The following is a 20,522-nucleotide window of genomic DNA, read 5'->3' on the forward strand; positions in this document are numbered from 1 at the left end:
GCATACCTAAAATGCCAACATGGAAGGAGCTCAGAAGAAAAATGCTAGAATCTTTCAGATGTTAAAGGGGAGTAGCATAACAAAAAGCACAAAAACGACAGCAAAATCAATAGATGTGCTGATCTATTCACTTTTATTACTGAACTTCAGGGTTTTGAGCTGAATTTCAGCTATTTCACATGTCCCTGGATATAATGAAGGGATGATATAGACTTTGGTAAGTTATGGGGTTTATCTCATACATGTGAGTGCCTCATAACTTATTAGTGCCCGAAGCTATAATGAGTTATGTTGCAGTTCTCATACAGAGCCTCCAAAACTTGTAACTCACCAAAACCCTGGGCAATTTCATTTATTTAATGCCTTTTTAGTATTGGAGTTTCTAATCCAGAATTTGTTAATTTTTTTCATAGTTACTGGCTAGTGTCCCCTGTGGTATGTTAAATTCAGAAGGTCATAAGTCTCTATATATTTTGCTGAAGTGAACATTCTCTGCCACAACATCTAAAGAATAATATTTGGGGGTGGCACACTAATACATCATGTCAAGCTGACATTTATATCATGAAGTTTACTGTTTTCTGGTGATATTGTTCATAATATAAGCCTTTGACTTGTTTGCAATCACAAGTTGGTAGGATATAGTGTTCTGTTAAGCATCTCTGGTGGTGGTTTGCAATGAATATGTGACTGCTCTACAAATTTTCAGAGATGTTTTGCCCTTTCATTTTGGTAGGAGTATAGAGAAGATGATAAAAGGCTCTATTCATCAAATGTTGTTTCTGTAGGAGTATCTTCAAATTTTCCTGAATTCTTTTTTCAGGTGGCCAGATGTGTATATATGTGGTTCATCATTCTGAACAATCGCCCTGAAGAAAATTGCATTTGTTGGAACTGATTCCAAAAAACGAAGTTTTATTAAAAGTGGTCTTTTGAACATAATAAAACAAGATTGCTTTTGGTTGGATTTGCTTCTCCACTGTATCGTGGCTTTTAGTAAGCTTTTCCATAGACTGAAACAGACAACAAATAATGAAGAAATTCATTAAGTGCTAAAATGCAACTCTCTTGAAAAAGCAGTTTGGAATTATTTTTATGAGAAACTGAAATTATTTAGCGTAATGAATAAAAGTGTTCTTGAATGAATTCAGCATTTTATTACTTACAACATTATAATGAAAGTAACATTTTAAGTCCTAAAAACAATGATGCCCTTGATTAAATAGAGCTACTGTTGTTTATTTCTATCATTATTGGTTACATAACTAGATGAGCTTATGTGTATACTTTTAGCTAAAATATATACTACTTATCTATGTCACCAACATGGAACGAGTTCCTATCCCCCTTGGTATGTATCCAATAAATGCTAACCAATTTTACATGAAACTGAAAAAAAATAATAATTAAGAAGGACTTACTGACTGGGAACAATATAGCATAGTCTACTCTAAAGTCAAACATAATTATTTTGGATCCCCTTCTTTCCTGGAATATCTGTACAACTTCTCTATTCCTGTGAGTAATTGAGAGATGATGGAATTGTATATTACATTTTTAAAGGACTCACATTTGCTAATTCTAAAAGTAAAAGTCCATTAAAAAAAAGACCTAATTAAAATAAAGTAGTTGAAATCCCTGGAGAAAACTCATTTTTCCCCTAAGAGCTCAGCAGCAATCAAGAAGAGCAGATAAACATCCATGTCATAGAACTTGACAGACCTAAAATTAAGTTTTTTTTTTTTTTAAAAAATAAAGGATTTTTATAATGGGTAATATATTGTAAATAAGCGGAAAACAATTTAGTATACTATTTTCCTTATTTGAGGTGCTTTCCTTCTAATCACCATTTTGTTACTTTCAATTTTATGTTTGTTTCTAAATTTTGCTCATTTTACATTAAGGAGTAATTCATTATAATATGAATGCAATATAAAACTAAATAATGTAATGAGATGCTGACAAGCCCAAAAGAGAGATACAGGAAAGCATTTTAAAGGCAAATGAACAAGGACACTCTCCCGTAAATGCTAAGAACCAAATTACAAGAGAAATGAGTTATTTTCACAGTAAAGTGGCAAACTGATTTTATTTTCTTACCTCCATTGTCCTCACCACTTAAAAGTAGAAAAAATAAAAGCCCCAAAAGCTTACATTGGCTGGTGAGATACTTGTTAAAACCAGTACTGTAATTTGTTTCTTCATTCTAAAATAAATATAAAATTGAGACAAACACTTTTCGAGAAAACGAGTGAAATGAAACATGTCTTTGTCTGAAATACCTGAGTACAAGCTCAGTGGTGTAATTTTTGAAGTTATATAAGCTCTTGGTGTAGGGGCAGAAAGTTGATGACAAATCCAGAATAGTAGGCACATTTAACCTTTTAGGGGAAAGGTAGAAAAATATCAACAGAAATATTATATTTGAGACCTGTCTTTAAAGATTATTTCACCAATCTGGAATATTAGCATAATATAAGTTACACAAAAATTTATATCACTTAAAAATGGCAATGATTTATGAAAATAATTTTTACAAAAGAATAAAAGCAATATTATCAGAAAATCAGAAATTCAAAAGACCAAATCTGGAATTAAATCTGGGAATGAGTCCTAGAAAAACTTGGCCAAGTTTATGCAGTCTATTCATAGCAGCAATGAAATAAGACCTCCCTTTTTAAGGACTATGATTTTTTTTTCTTTTGGTCTTATTATTTAGTAATTAAAAAAAGAAGTCTTGTCTCTTGAAACATTGTTCAAAAATTATATAATATTTTGTATGTATAGTTTACAGATCTCTAATTGAAAAATTAATGTGTAAAGTTTATTTGTATATGTGTCCATAAAAAGCACAAATGAATATTTTGAATAGTATATCCTTATTTGCCTTAGTTCTCTGTGCTTAAAGTATTACAGATTGCAGTACCAATGTAATCTTAATTATATATACCTCCTCATTCTTATTGGCACCCAAAGTGAAGATCTGTCCTGGGAAATTTTTAAAGCTTCTCTAGGACCATAAGTACTGACTACTTATTCTCCATGAACACATCATGTCATTCCTTATATTTCTTATATTTCCACATAATTCATTTCTATAGTGCTTTTATTTTGAAATTTTGAGCTCTGTAAGATAAAAAGATTGAGGGAAAATAATCCATCATTCTGTACAAATCTTTGTTACCATGTCTCTACAAAAATGAAGAGTAGCCTCAATTACCAATTTCTCTACAAAACTGAATCCGTTTTCTCAAATCATTGAGCTAGATAGTAAGGATAACTGACTCTAGGATCTCCTAAGAATGCTAGGACTTTTACAATATTCCTAGAATAGGTTAAATGAGGGAGAACTTCAAAAAAATCTTTATTAATATGTCGTGTATATGTTGGAATGGTAATAAAGAGGTTAACTTAGGTAAAGGACACAAGAAATCACGTGGCACTTAAATCATCCATGTTTAGTTTCTATACTTCCAGATAAGGAACAAAGCTTAGGATCTTCAGTAACCTCAAGATATGTATGAGCTTTGACCTGGATATGTACAAGGCAAAGCTCTGTTCCAGCAATGAATTTTCTTATTCTTTGTAACGTATTGAGTTTTCTAAGTAAAAATGCTTCACAAATATCTTCTCAACATCTCTGCCATTTTCCACCATATTTCCTTGTCTTTTCCAAGATGTGTTCCATCTTTTTTGATTTTTGAGTTAATATGAATATTCTCATTCTTGAACAGGTCATTTTGAAAATAAGCTTTCTTATCAGAAAACAAATTAATTTGAATATATTGTGTATTATATTTGTCAGGTCATTGCTGAAATGATTCAGGCAAAATAAATGGAAACCAGGAATTCTCACAAGGGTTCAAACATGGCAATAGGAAACATTATCAGTGACCTGCTGTGGGATAGGAGCCTGTGACTAAATGGCCAGTTCCATTCTTTCATAGAACTCTAAGTGAAGTTAGTGTGGGGGTGGGGGTGGGTGCTGGTGGTGGAAAGTGGGGTCTTGTCCATGCTGTGAAGCACACACTCTACAACTGAGCTATATCCCTAGACAGGTAAAACAATTTGTAATCAGAGGTTTTTGGTTATACCATAACTTTTAATATGAGGAAAGAACTATATTTTGTTTCTTCCTGCACAATATATCTTTATTATATATTTTTAGAGTGGTAGTACTATAAAATATGCATGGTATAATCTATAAATGCTTATAAATGAATTTATACATATGTATCTCATAAAAGAATATTATTGTATTTTAATGATTAAAATAATTTTAGATCATTTTAAAGCAGGTTGATGTAAAAATCACTGTTTGAAGCTTTATTTTTTTTTCTATCATAAGATGAAAAAATTGCTCAATACTCATTAGTCAGTATATCAGAACTATTGAGGATATTGCAACACATTTGGCAATAGCTTCTGTTCCCCTATTTAGCACACAAATGGGACAAGTTATCTGTGAGCTATCATCTGCTTTAAAAAAGGACACTTCATACAATGTTATTTCACTATAATGATAGTTTAATGCATCAGTAAGGATTTTGATCTTGATTGTTTCAAGCATTTAAATTGAGCTACACTTTGGGGGGCATTTATTTTTCTAAGAAAATTTTTTTGAATCATAATTTACTCTAATCCTAAGGAATAAGTGGAGTAGAATTTTGGATGTCTTTCTGTGCTATGTTTTTTTTTTTTCTTTTTTTCATTCTTGAGACTGGTATAGAGTGGCTCTTTGTTTTTTGAAGGTCAGGTGACAATTACACTAACTATAAACATTCATTCTATTCCACTGCTAAGTGATTTCTACTTTAAATTGCTTCTAAATCTTTTCTCACCCACCTTAAATCCAATATTTATTTTAACCTTGAGCTGCCTAAGACCTTTAATAGGAAGCTTCAAAGCATTTTAAAAATCGTATCCTTTTTAAATCTTTCTCATTTGAATGCAAGTGCCTTGAAAGCTCAAACAGTGTTGGTTGTTCTTATTGAAGTTTATAATGCTTTAGATATTCAAATCAGCTCTATGTCTTCCATTTGTTATGCAAATCTTTAAACTTTATATACTGCATGGTTTATCTACATTAATACAGCTTTCACTAACAGGTCTTACCAGAGCAGACATACACTCTAAAGGTGCACATTTTTAGTGTCTTGAATTACCATAAAATCATAAAAATAGTGTGTATTGCTTTAGTCTAATCAGACTCAGTTTTATGTGGCTGTTGAAAGCCCTTTTACATTCCATTCTGTGTCTGGAGTTCTGTGTATAAAACTGATTCAGAAAAAGCAAAGTGAAGACACCTGCTGGCTTATAGCACAAATACTAAAATATCTTAGAGCCTGCTGAAAGGAGAATTGGAACAATATGTCATTACTGAAGGCTCACTTGCAAGTTTTAATGTATTATAATGAAAACAGTATGACAAACCTAATGAGACAGTGAAGATTTGGGTAATTGTTCCTACAATGTATGGTAACTTTTCCAGCCGTTATTGGCAAACATAAAACCTAATGAGATTTTATTAATTTAAATGCAGTACATCTGCAAAACATTTCCTTCCTTGCATTCTCCTCTGATAGTCTTCCTTTCCACATGGACTTGATCCTTTTAAGTTAATTGTTCTGTATAGTACACTCTCCAAACAAAACACTTGACAGAAATGTGAATCAAACTTTTCCATTTATTTTTGTATATATTGTCCTGAAGCACAATAATACACGCAAGCTTATGAAGTCTATCAGTACAATATTTAGTAAAAGCATAATATTTACATTTATGGTTAAACTATGTTTGTTAGAACATTTGAGTGTTTTTCAAAAATGTAGAACATGTAGAAATGCTGTTTCTTCTTAATTTGTGAAGGGAAGAAATTAATTTCCTGTTATTTATATCCATATGTTTTAAATTGTCAAAAGACTAAAGATGAATAGGAAACACTGTTCTGCCCATTGCTTCTTATTCAACCAATCACTATTTGCTAATTTTAAAAATATTAAATATGTCCGAGAGGCTCAGTCTACTTCCATGAAAAGTAACTTCAAAATTTCTTCATAAAAATTCATATGCAGCACAAAGATATTTCCATTTAAAAATAAAGATGTTTTGATCTCAGCACATTCTTAAAATAGCTCTGTTTTAAACATGAACAACCATGAAGAGAATGCTAATTTTCTACTATTAACCTTTAATTCTTTTCCACTTTCAGCTCATTTTACTTCATTGTGTCTTTTTCAAGCTACCATGTCACACTCTTAGCTAGGTGAAATCTTGACTTTGAAGTGGTAGGAGAAAGACCATTTCTGATGAAGGCACAAGTAACACATTGGCAGTTCATGGTAGGGAAAGCAATAGAGCTGTCAGGAAGTTCAAAAATTATATTGTATCTGCTAGAGTAACTGGAAAGAGATCATATTCACTTTCCCCCTGAGTTTTGCAGGTCATTTTGGATTTACAGTATTGCATTTTATTACAGTTTGAAAACTTTATAGAAAACTAAGTTTCTAGTTCTTTGTTATTCAATGTTTTTTAATGAAAATAGATACAATTGGATCAACATATATTTAACCATTTCGTATTTTTCTTAGCTCGGATTTTTGCAAAAGTTGAATAATTAATTGTCAAGGTTTATATTTTAAACTTTAGGCGACTGCATTCATTATATCATGAATAGGGTAGAGTTTCTATAATATCTGAGGTTAAAGTAGTCAGTGATTTTACAATGACGTTTAGAAGATTTTGTCAAAATTGATCCCCAAAAGTCAAATTATACTAAATGTCAAATAATTTGACAATGAGTTTATAGCAACATGTTCTTAACTTTACTTTGTATTCTATGAATAATGCTTGTTTTCTATTTTTCATAGAAATATATGTATATTTTTGGTGGAAGCACTCCTGGAAGGAATTACAAAAACAACTTCTATAATAGAAGGTAAACATATTCTTCTCCCTTAATTTTATGAGAGGCTATTATGTACATAATTAGTTCAGAAAATGATTTTATTAATGAAATAATATATATATATATTATTTTTAATGTAATTCATAGTAATTTGTTAGAACATTTAGGTGTTCCCTTGAATTTGTTATAATGTGGGCTATATATAAAGGGTTATAGCTCAGAGGCAGACTGCTTGCCTAGCATGTAGGACACCCTGGGTTCTATATCCAGCATCTCAGTATAAAAAGAAATTAGTTACAATATTATTAGTTAGAGATGGCTAAATTTATTTTCAGAGACAATGAAGACATATTTTCTTTTTTATTTGTTCTTTTTAGTTATACATGAATGTACAATCTATTTTGACATGTTTATACACCCATGAAATATATCTTATTCCTAGGATCCCAGTCTTGTGGATGTACACAATGTTGAGATTCACTGTGGAGTATTCATGAATGTACTTAGGAAAGTTATGTCAGACTCGTTCCACTGTCTTTCCTATTCTTACCTCCTTCTCTTCCTTTCCTTCTCCTTTGTCTAATCCATAGAACATCTATTTGAAGAAAGAATTTTCTATGAATTCCTGTTGTCAACCATATTTTGAATATTGGGATTTTTATGATGAAAATACTATTAAAGACTGAGGTTTTTCTGTCAGTACTGGGATTGTAATCCACTGGGGCTGTTTCATTTAGTCTGCAAACATAGTTTAAGCCTACCCATTTGTGCCGGATACTATTTTCTGTTGAACACTGGATATTCTCCTCAAAAAGCATATATAATTATGTCAAAATGAACCCCAATATTATGTATAACTATAAAGTACTAAAAAAGTTTTAGTGAAAACAAAACAAAATTACCTCTAATAATGGGCCATAATATTGTGGACCACAGCATTTTTAGGGTAAGGGCTATTAGAAACAAATTATAAATAGGGCTGGGAAAATAGTTTCGTGCTAAAGTATCCCTGGGTTCAATCCCCAATATGGCATTAAGTAATTAATTAATTTCTGAAATATTTTTAAATCTTAAGTTATGTTTACTGTGGTTAAAAAACACAAAACATAAAATTTACTAATTTTTTTCATGTCTAAGTGTACAACTCAGTAATGTATTTATATTGTTATGCAAACAATGTCCTGAGCTTTTCATCTTGTAAAACTGAAACTCTTTAGCCATTAAACAATTCTCCAGCCCTCCCCCCAAAAAATGCATATAGGAAAAAATAAGTATGTAAAGAGTTTAACACAAAATTTTGAAACTTGTCAGAAAATATTCATATTTCCATGATTTCATAGCTTTATGCATAATAATAAATGACTTTCTATTTTCATAAGAACTTTAAAGTATATTCTACAAAATGTTAAATTGCAAAATTCACATATGTTTTCGAAAATTTATTTTTCTATACAACAAAGAGTTCATTGTAAATATCACACACACACACACACACACACACACACACACACACACACGGTATATTTCAGTGGGATAAATCATTTGGCTCTTTAGTGATATTAGTTGAAGTGAGCCAGGAATCAACTCCTGATTAACCTTTCTTTACCAGAGATAGTAATTCTTCTAGAATCAACTAAAATATACTGGATACATAGTAAAAAAAAATTACCATTCTTAGTAATGCCTAGTTTTCCCATAAGGAGCTTTTCTAATATTTGCATTTTTTTTTTTTACAATACAATGAGAACAAACTTATTTAGACTGATCTTGCTGTAAATTGTGTAAGTCACTTGCTATGGGAATTTTAACAAGCTACGTAACTATCCTGATCTCTGGTTTGCCTACTTATGAAAGGGAGATAATAGTGGATATTTTTCATGATTCTTGAAAATATTATATGAAATAATGTATGTCTCATTCCTTCTTAGACCTAGACATGTAGTAGAGTGTAAATGCTTCTCTGTTTTAGACATTTTGGGGCTTATTTGGTCAAACTTCTAGTTGTATTCAGTGTGATTCAAGCCATTTTCTTTTTCTTTTTCTTTTTTCTTTTTTTTCAATGAACAGAAAAATGAATGCAGTGTCCATGTGTTGCTTACACACCAGTTGCAAGGACCTCTGTTCTCTATAAACTGAATAGAAGGTTTTAAATGAAAACTTAAGCCTTCTAATTATGAAAAGAACACTCATAAATTCAGTTACAAGTTTCTTTTATTCTTTTTCGTTCATTTCCAACATCCAGCCACCATACAGTTATTACTTTTGTTACTCTGCATTCTTCCCAAAGATAAAGCTGCAATGCTAAATGCATCATAGAGAAGCATTGTCCTAGAAAAAAAATACCTTATATTAGGTGGTGAAGAGTGATTGAGGCAGTGGAGAGAGTTGCCAATGGCCAACATATATTTCTTTCTTAGCTATCTATTTTTTAAAATGGTGTAGATAGTGTACTTTACTAAAGAGAGAGGATTTTTCAGTAAGGAAACTAATAGAAAGAAGTCATTGTAAACACAGGTAGGAAAAGAGAATGCAGCCTGCCCTGGTACAGACAATTAGAGAGTGAATTGTCTATAGAAAATGTAAGAACAATAATAGCACTGACTAAATCTATCTACTTTTTATCACAACCATACTCTAGTAATTATAAACAATGCCAAAAGTAAAATTTGTCTTTGTTCCAGACCAACCATATACAATGCTTTTATTTTAAGGAAGGTTCCGGTTCCAGAATCTGAAAATGTGAATAAGAAAAGCATTTTTTCTTATGCATATTTAGAACAAGGAGAGTATTGAGATGAATGGTATTACTGGGGTGGAAGTTAGGCGATCATATCACAATGATAACTTTGGTCATATAAAGCATATTTTACAGGGACAAGCATCATGTACAGTCTTTTTAAAGAATCATGTGCATCATATACATAATATAGTTAGCTTGCTTTGCCCTGGGAATATACTTTAGGTCCAATTTTTCTAAAGTGTTTGTCCTTGACAGTACAACAGGGAATACCATTTTATGCTTAAGAAAAATAAGCTGCCTTCTTCAACAATAGCTGATCATATGGCTCAAAGAAGACTTCACAAAATATTTTGCGAGAAAACTGGATTTTTTGTCGATTTACTATGAGACACTATTCTGAATTCATGCGCCATTTTATAGCAGTTGAAAAATGTGTAATAAATTCAAAGATTAAATACCACTCTAACTAAGAATAATCAATCAAAAATGACAGCTGATTGATTTCTTTTGTAAATGAGAATATACTTATTGTTTAATTGATTTCAATATGCTCCAGAGGTGATTTGAAAGTCATATATTCCAAAGAATATTGCAGCTATTTTAGTGAGAATTTTAGAAGTTCAAAATGTGACTCATTGACTAATGTGAGAATATTTTTTTCCCTGTCAAGAGAAGGAAATTTATGATTTATTCACTTATTTTGAATATATCACGAATGTAGATAATAAGAAAAAAATTAAACTCACGAAGAAGTCTGTTTTTAATTTTATCAGCAGTTTCTTCTCAGCAACATTGGAGTTTGAATCTAATTTTGAATGAAACGTAGAATGCCTCCTATATCATGAACAAAAATATGTGGGGAATCTCCCATGAGTCCTGTGATTACAGAACTTAGGTACCAAAATAGGAAAGAAACAGATGGCTCCTCAATGCAGGAATATTTTTAAATAAATATTAATACAATTTAGAATAACATTCTTATTAAGAATGCAGTTTTAATCATGTTAACTGTTGTTGACTTTGCTACTCAAAACTATTTCATAGATTCTAAAAAGAGGAAAATAACTAATTAGTATAGAATATGATGAATGTATGGCATTAACTATATTATTTATAATAAATTCATCTCCCAGAAAATAAATAAGTTGTATTTGGGTTTCATGAGATATGGTCTATTAATATTTTTAATTGCTTTCATGGTATTTGAGAAGGCTTATTACATATATCTACTCATTTTTTTGTTCTAAAATATGTTTATTAGTTTACATGATAGCCTAATATATAAGGATCCACACTAAGGAATATTATTTTCTCTGGCTTGGTCATTGCAAGTGCTTGAATAACTATTTAAAAATACTGGCAATTTCTGTCATGAACTGAGTTAACATGCTGTTATGATTTGGATATAAGGTGTCTCCTCTGTTAATGCAGGAATATTCATAAGTAAAATGATCATATTATGAGAACGGTAACCTAATCATTCAATCTTAGTTTGAATAGACTACCTGGGTGGTGACTGTAAGCAGGTGGATTGTGACTTGGGGCATTCCCTGAAACAGTACATCTTCTCTGCAGCCTCTTCTTTCGCATCTTTCTGGGGTTCCTGGCTACCATGAAATAACCAGCTTTTCTCTAGTACACCTTGTGATGTGCTGCCTTATCTTGGTCCCGGAGCAATGGAATTGGCCGAAGTTCTAAAACCATAAGCCCAACATAAACTCTTTCTTCCTCCTCTATGTTGTTCTGGTCAGGTATTTTAGTCACAGTGGTAAAAACTGACTAACATATATATTTGGAGACACAGAGAGATGATATCTTTAAACAGTATTGTGTATGTGAATGTCTCCTGCTTTTTTCATGTCTTCAATGCATATTTCCCTCATATTAACAGCATATGATTTGGATATGGATAAGCATGTCCCTTGAAGTTTCAGGTGTTAGAAACTTGATTTCCAATGTGGCGCTGTTAAGAGGTAATGGAACATTAAGAGAAAGGGCCTATTTGGAGGTCACTAGGTCATTAGGGGTACTGCCTTTTGAAGGCATTAAGATAGATCTTGGGAAACTCTTGTTAGAACTCCAAAGAGAGTTGTTATAAAAGAGCAAGAATGACCCCTCTCCCCAGCTTTACACATTTCCCTGTGATATCTCCTTCTCACCCTTGATCCTGCCATAATGCCATCTAACATGATGGGACACAATCAAGGAGGCTTATATCACAGGCCAAACCAATGAGGCCCCTTGATCTTCAACTTTTACCCTCCAAAAATTTTAAATAAGTTTCTTTTCCTTTTAAGTATGTATCCTCAGGTATTTTGTAATAGTATCAAAAAACTGACAAATATGACATGTACAGATAAAATTATGTAGAATATGTTTTACTCTGATAGAGGCTTAAGAGCTATCATTATAATTATTTGCATATATTTTGTCTTTGCCAGGATTGATTTGCACCAATGACCAGCTTCTTTTAGGTCATTTTAGCATAAAATAACTGGATAGAATGCATTTTCTTTCATTTCCAGGTCTTCTATCTTTATATACAGCAGAAATACCAGTGATTGGTATGTTAGAATATGATGAAAGGAACATTGATTTTGAGTTCAACAGACAAGGTTTGAAAATACAGCTTCCACATTTGCCTCTATATGGACTTTGGCCAAATATGTTATTTATTAGCCATGAACCTATTTCCCTAATGATCGAAGGTGACTAATAGATTTTGCACCCATTTGTGAGGAATAAAAAAGTTATAATATATGGTGCATTTGCTATGTGGTTATCGTGTCAACCAGCATTCGTCCTTTGCTCTTGATTTTACTATCCTGACAATATGATTCATTTTTTTTTAATTTTGAAAAAAAAGTATGAAATTAATCTTGAAACTCATCATTTGATTTTTACACCTGTCTTGGTTCCACTTTTCATCTCTTTATAGTAGATCTTGAGTTTTCTCCACTTCATGACTAAGTTTATGAGCTTTGACTATGAGCTGTGTCTATGAGTTCAAATCTGAGTCCTGTGCTTTGTTATCTACCTACTATAGTTTTAATCTTAGGAATCCCCAAAGATTCCACATCATAAAGATCCCCATCCCAGTGATTTTGGGAAATGGTTATACCTTTTGGAGATAAATAACTGAAGCTTTCTGTCACTTGTAACAAATCCCTGAGATAATCAATTTATAAAAAGAAAGGTTTTTTTTTTTGGCTCACTGCTTTGTAGATTTCCATGAACATGTTGCTTTTGAGCCTGTGATATGACAGCACATCATGGTGGGGAGCACATGGTAGAAAAAAAAAGTGTTTCCTTTATAGTCAAGTAGAAAAAAAGAGGAAAGGAAAGATGATATAATTCCTTTATTTCTGTTAAGGGAGTGCCTACAGTAACCTAAAAACCTCCTATCCATCTTGATTTTAGTTAAATCAAATAATTGCTAAATTCTTACATGTATTAAGTAAAATAAGCTTGTTTTTAAAACTCTTTTTTTGCCTAATTTTCTTTCTTTTATATAATACAGACAAAATAATCCTTTATAATTCACAATCCACCTATTTAAACCTATGACAATAACAGTTTGTAAACTTGAATTTGTTCCAGACCAAGCCTTAGTCATTGGTATAAATATCCCTAATTCCTTCAGCAATTTGAAATTATATGATTTTCGGATTTTAATCTTTCTATTTTGCTTTTTCTGTGCTAATCACAGATCATAGATAAATATATGTTTTGTGACATTCTATTTGCTAAAATTGAATAAACTAGGGCTTCATTTTAAAAGTGTTTTGGAAATTATTTACTACTCTGTGAAGTATAGCCGAATAGGTTATGCAGCCAGGATATAAGAGAGTTGTACCTCCCCCCCCCCCTCTCTCTCTCTCTCTCTCTCTCTCTATATATATATATATATATATGTATATATATATATATATATATATATATAATTTCCTTCACCATTCAAAATTATGCCTCAAGGACATAATATTCTGTTTAAAATAAACCTTAACTAACTTCATCTAAATCAGATAGGAATAATATGTTAAAACACACACATTAAAAACAAATAAAAATAATCAGTTCAACCTCTAATGTCAATTATTGTTAATTCCAAATAGTTCTCCATCAAAGAAATGTATGCAGTAGACTCCATAAAACCACCTTTGCATCTGCTCTTAGATTGACCACACTTAATTCACTCACATCTTATTGAGAAGAGTTTTAAGTTTGTGTTTTGACTTGAAATATTTGGCTAAGTCAAAACACAAAATTAAAAGTCTTTAATAAACTCTGTTACCAAAATATTGCCTGTTCCAACTACTTTCATTTTTTGTGAAATAATAAAAGAAAATGAATGCATTATCTTATAATCTTATCAATAATGTACTTTGAGCTACTCAGAAAAATATATTTTTATAATAGTACCTACCTCTATAAGTTGATTATCACATAGCCAAGCATTTTATGAAAACTTGCCTGCCAATAGTTTTTTTTTTTTTTTTTATTTATTTTTTTATTGTTGGTCGTTCAAAATCTTACACAGTTCTTAATACATCATATTTCACAGTTTGATTCAAGCGGGTTATGAACTCCCAACTTTACCCCGTATACAGATTGCTGTATCACATCAGTTACCCTTCCATTGATTGACATATTGCCTTTCTAGTGTCTGATGTATTCTGCTGTCAGTCCTATTCTCTACTATCCCCCCTCTCCTCCCCTCCCCTCCCCTTTTCTCTCTACCCCTTCTACTGTAAATCATTTCTTCCATTTGTATTATCTTGTCTTACCCCTCCATTACATAGCAGCACAATTCACAATAGGAAGACTGTGGAACCAACCTAGATGCCCTACAATAGACGAATGGATAAAAAAAATGTGGCATTTATACACAATGGAGTATTACTCTGCATTAAGAAATGACAAAATCATAGAATTTGGAGGGAAATGGATGGCATTAGAGCAGATTATGCTAAGCGAAGCTAGCCAAGCCCTAAAAAACAAATGCCAAATGTCTTCTTTGATATAAGGAGAGTAATTAAGAACAGACTAGGGAAGAAGAGCACAAGAAGAAGACCATCATTAAACAGGGTTGAGAGGTGGGAGGGAAAGGGAGAGAGACGAGAAATAGCATGGAAATGGAACGAGACCCTTAGGTTTATACAAAGTTACATACAAGAGGAAGTGAGGGGAAAGGGAAAAATAATACAAGGGGGAGGAATGAATTGCAGTAGTGGGGGTAGAGAGAGAAGAGGGGAGGGGAGGGGAGGGGAGGGGGGATAGTAGAGGATAGGAAAGGCAGCAGAATACAACAGACACTAGGATGGCAATATGTAAAGCAATGGAAGTGAAACTGATGTGATTCTGCAAGCTGTATAAGGGGCAATATGGGAGTGCATAACCCACTTGAATCAAAATGCCAATAGTTTTAAAACTAAATTATAATTAATTACCAAACTGCAATTATTATTAAAAGTCATAGTACAATGAAAGGAGAGAAGAAACTAGAGAGGAAATTTGTGGAAGGTGTGTCACAGGTAGGGTATGTGATTTGATAAGGGTCAGACACTAAAGCTAAGAAATAGCAGAATTGAATTCCAATCCAAATTTAATTAGCCCCAAAGTACATAGTCTTCCACTGATGCCTACATACAAAGATTTGGAGTTGTAACAGTTGTGAGAAAATAAATATTCAAAAAAAATTAAATTTGATTTGTATCAAACAGAAGACATTTTTATAAATATCTACCTATCATTCTAGAAGAAAGAAAACAAAGGGTGATTGGAATGGTTCCTCTGTTGTGCAGTGAGAAAAATTAATATTCTGACAATTCCCAGGCTAATTTTAAAACAAACCACAGGGAATGGAAATAATGAAGGGTAAATTGATGCATTCAAAGAGATGTAGTTTCACTTTAGCTGATTGTGCTATATGGACTTTCTAGGAACAAACAATAAAAAATAGAAAATTAGGAAAATCTGGATACTTAATTTGGTAGATGATGATATAAAGAAACTGTCAATAATATTTTAAATTTTCTATAATATTGCATTTGCATTTTAAGAAGAATTCTTAAAATTCTTTATGTCATACTTTATACATTTTTATGTATTTCAATATTTATATAATAAAAAGTCAATAATCTTTTAAAGTGCCTTTGTATGTTCAAGCATTAAAAAGTTATTTTTATTTATTTCTAAAAGGATATATCAGTATCATGATGTAATATGATGCCATTGTAGGCAACATTTATAATTTTTTAGTTGTTACTTAAGTTTCATTGTGGTTCTATCTATGCCATTCCTTAATTTTTTTGTAACACAAAATAAAAAATAAAAAAGCAATTTCAAAACCAGTTTTTAGAAACAAGAATATTTCCATTAATAAGAATTTTATATCACAGACATGAAGTCACAATTTTTTGGAGGGTGGTGGTGGTGTCAGATATTCTGTCTGCATTTGCTATTATTAGAATGAATGTCAACACAGAGGAAAGGATGTTCATGCTGTCACAGGGCGTATACTTAGACTACATCTGAACATTATTTTTCAGAAAGAAGTGTTCAATGATTTGATCACTTGTCAGAAGCGTCTCGCTGAAAGATCTTTCGAAGTCTGTAGGTTCCTTTTCTGTTTTAATCTGGAAAACAATGAACAAAGGCTCCAATCTTTAGCGTGGCATACAAGTATTTTGTAGAAATCCTTGTGCATATTGGGATCTACATAAAATTTACCTTACCTTTTTTCATCTACATTACCCCCAATATTAATTTTGTTGTTATTGCATTACTCTCAGCCTTAATCCAACTCGACCAAATATGGGGAGACTTGAAAGAAGTTGTTGTATAATTGTGTGGTAAGAAAGTTTAAAATGAGCTCTGCAACCAAGTTATAGTGTAGATTATACTGATGAATATATTGTGGGGAATATTTTTTTAAGCAGATGGTATCCACACTGGTATATCTATAATTTCTCCTAATATTACCGTCTGTCATTGATTGAGCTATACTCTAGCTGAAAGTGAAGCTTCAAAAAGCATTGCCTTTAAAAAAGATGTCACAGTATGATAAGTGCTTCCACCTCATAGGGATGTTGGATAAACAAATGTGATAATCGACATGAAAATCCCTTGAGTATTCAGGAGCAAGGCACAAAAGACTCATGTGTACTGTATATTATAATATGGCTGCATAAAAAATAGGAGTGTGTACATGAAGTTTCACATACATAAAAATATATTTATATACACATAAAGATAAGACAGAAAACTCTTTTTAATATCATATAAAATTCATTGCTGTCTAACATTTTTCATATTTTCCAAACAAATATCTGTGTATTCGATTTTCAGACATGCTTTTTTGTTTCAAAAAATCTGATGGAGAAGAATGTATTTATATTTGCATAGAAATATCAGTCTTCAGGAAGTAATGATTGGCAATCATGCTCCTTCTGTTTTAATACCACAAAGGTTCAAATATGCATGTAGTATTAGTTGGAACATAATGTTTGGATATATTTACCTAAATGCTATTGGTTCAATTATGTTACATTATGCATGCTGAAATTATTTTGAGTATAAGACATAAAAAGCTGATTATAAATCATAAATAATTTTATAAAGCACAAGTTTGGAAATGATTATAGTTACAACAAATTACATAATTACCAATTTAAAAATATAAGCTTTATCAATAGTCAAATTCTTACTACAGACAAAAATTTGGAAATAAAATATAAGTCTTTGTCTCTCCAAATCTATTGTCCCTATAACTTACCTTTTATTGTTTTTATTTAACTTTTCTTCTTGTTGTACAAATATTTCACTTCAATTTATTTCTATATCTTCATCGTCTCCCTACACAAAATCATCTTAAAAAACATATAAGAAACTTTCTCACACTGATATATAAATCATTGACAAAAACTTTCCTAGGGAATTTGAATACAAAAGGAATAAATAATTTAATTTCTTGTGCTGGACCAGTGGTTAGAGGAATTATTAGAATTCAATATCAATTTGAAGTGAACTACATTGGAATAGGGACAAATATTAACACTATTTTAAATTATGCAGAATAGTGTTGGATTACTTAATAGTGTCTAGGAAATTTGGAAGACAGTTGCTTGAAAATTATGAAAGAAAGTTATTTTGAACCTCCAATACTATTTCCAAACATCTAACCAAATAATTAAAGAATTTTCAAAAATACTAAGGCTGGACAAACATATTTACTCCATAACCTTTCTTACAAAAATATAATTTTGATATCTGTCACATAAAGACTCTTGGAGTTTATAGTATTCTTACCAAGATTTATGGGTAAAACATTAGGAAGCAATAGCTACCTGGCTTCCTTGTGTGTAAACGCTATTGTCTTGACCTTTATTCACCCACATAGAATTCTATTCTACAATATTTGTCCCTGTGTGTGTTTGTCTGCATGGGGAGTATATGTTGCACTTCTTACCTTCCTCTGACTCATTCTTATTTAAATGACAGAAAAACATTCTTACTGGTAAACTGAAAATAAAATGTCCATCATATGAGGAGTCTCCCTCACTTGCTTTTTGAACAGATTTTGCTGAATTTAAAATCCCAAAATTCACACTTTCAATATGCATACTTTAATGGAAAGAGTGGCTTTTGCTAGCAGTGGAGGGCAGTAGGTGAATTCATGCGGAATTGGGATATTTATGAGAAGCAAATTTGCATGATCTAGATATCCACAGGGGAAAAGAACAAAACAAACAAAAAATAGACAGCTTCAGAACTTCTTTAGATCAGAGCTGTTGGGGTTTTATTTATGCGGTAAAATCAAACCAAGCAAACCAAACTAAACAAACAAAGTCATTATGTCAAAAACCATAGTCAGAGTTTGAAGCCTGGACCTAGGCACAAGGAAGAAGGCATTTGCTCTGTCAGAGCAGCATTCTGTGTATAGCAATTTGTCCAATTTATGAAGGTAAAGAAACAAATGGAAGTTTTCTTCTTTCTTTTCAGATTATATCTTCCATATGCTCTAGCAGCAAAAAATGATTTATCAATGTTTTGTAACCCACTGATATTTGTAGCTATTTTATACTAACTTGGATTGAAATGCTATCATGTCAGTACCTAATGTAATTAGCATTTTTATTTTGGCCATTTACTGATACAATCATTACCATTGCTTCATGCCACTTCTGTATAAATACAGACACCTTCATGATTTTTAAAGTATAAAATCAACATTCAAATAGGATTCTCTTTATTTAAATAGACTTATTAGAAATTTAAAGCAGATGAAGATGGTTTCAATGAAATGAATAAATAATTAAGGCAAATCTCTATACTTGTCAGAAACTCCATATTAAGAATCAGGTGAGGGGAGACAGTCTTCTGACAGAGCTGTCATTTTTTTTAGTTAAAGGTAATGTTAATTTTTTTTTTAAATCTTGATGTTCTTTTCAAGTTTACTTGATCAAACCAAAAGCCCCCCATAAAAGCTGCCAGATAACTTACATAGGTAATAATCAGAACCTTTAATCACACATAAAAAGAGCCATTCAGTTCTATGTATTGCAAAAATCATCAGCTGGTTGGGAAGGCAGATTTTTGTACTTCAAGCAGTTTTAATCATTGATCAGGTTGTGAAATAAAATAACAGATTGCATTTTACAAACTGGTCACTAGCAATGCCTCGTCAGCAGACCTAGACAATAATCCCTGAGTGTTGTAGGACCGCAGCCGTTAATAACCTGGCTTGTTAGTTGAAAGCTGGCAAAGTCTCAAGCATTTAAGAGGATTACTGCTATAAACCATATTAATTTTTTTTCTTAACATTCAAGTCCATGGTGATGAAGAGCTTCTGTAATAGACATGGTGAAGTCAAACACAACAGAAACCCGTGCAATTCCTTCTTGGTTAGTGATGGATTTTACAAGAGGAAAATAAAAGTCAGGCTGCATGATACTAAATTGGAATGTTAATTTTTGATGAAATAATTTTAATTGCAAATCCTGAAAAATAAAATGAAGACATTATTTTATCAGAGGCTGTCAAAAAGATTTATTTTTATTAAGACTTATGCAAACAGATTTTTAATAATTGGTTTCTCTTAGTTCCTACAGAAAGAATTAGGAAAAAAGCTCAATAAAATCAAAGATTACCACCTTTGACCTCAAAGAAATTTATCAATCTCATATCACAGGCCCGAGGGTTAAACAGTGGGCTAGACTGCCTGGGTTTGAATTCTGATTTCATCCTCTTGGGCTTCTGGCAAGGTCTTCAATAAATTATAAAACCTCTTTAACAGTTTCCTCACTGTGAAATGGAAATAATAATAGTACCTCACTCTTAGAATTGTTCTAAAGATTACATGATTTAATATTCGAATCATTTATGAAATATTGCCTGGAACATAATAAATGTTACGTAGTTAGTGAAAATTAAAAATAAGGATTTACATTAAATAAATTTAAATCAAAGATAAAATATATAAGATTTATGATGGGTTGATATTGCTAATAGAATACAAATATAAATTAGAAAATATTTACTCAATCAAAAGTATTCCAACAACTGGTGTTTTCAGATATAATAAAAAAATTTGAATATATAAACCTCTGAAAATCCTTATAAATACCTGTAAAGATTAGCATAAATTACCAAAAAAAATTGCCAATTTTATCAGTCAGAATTTTTGAGAAAGTGTTTTTGGCTAAGTTGAAAGTTACTGAGAACAACATATTCTGTACCCAATATTAAGGCTTTGCTGAAGAGAACATTGTTCTTTGAAAACTCAAGTTCTTATAGGTCAAAATGTCATTGATTCATGAACATAAAAATGCAAAGGAAACAGAGAAGCAACTTGTTAAATGTGTATTCTTGGAG

The 20,522-nt window shown here is 31.5% G+C and overlaps 1 long non-coding RNA gene across 1 annotated transcript in view; it reads right to left on the bottom strand.

The window, feature by feature from the left end:
* Positions 1 to 16,017: 16,017 nt before the first annotated feature.
* Positions 16,018 to 20,522, bottom strand: part of LOC144365042 (uncharacterized) — a 69,690-nt gene continuing 65,185 nt past the window's right edge. Inside the window, exon 4 of the long non-coding RNA XR_013423328.1 lies at positions 16,018 to 16,285. This is a non-coding gene — a long non-coding RNA (uncharacterized LOC144365042). The remainder of the gene's footprint in view (positions 16,286 to 20,522) is intronic.

The sequence above is a fragment of the Ictidomys tridecemlineatus genome, chromosome 6 (assembly GCF_052094955.1).
Source record: "Ictidomys tridecemlineatus isolate mIctTri1 chromosome 6, mIctTri1.hap1, whole genome shotgun sequence".
Taxonomy (NCBI): domain Eukaryota; kingdom Metazoa; phylum Chordata; class Mammalia; order Rodentia; family Sciuridae; genus Ictidomys; species Ictidomys tridecemlineatus.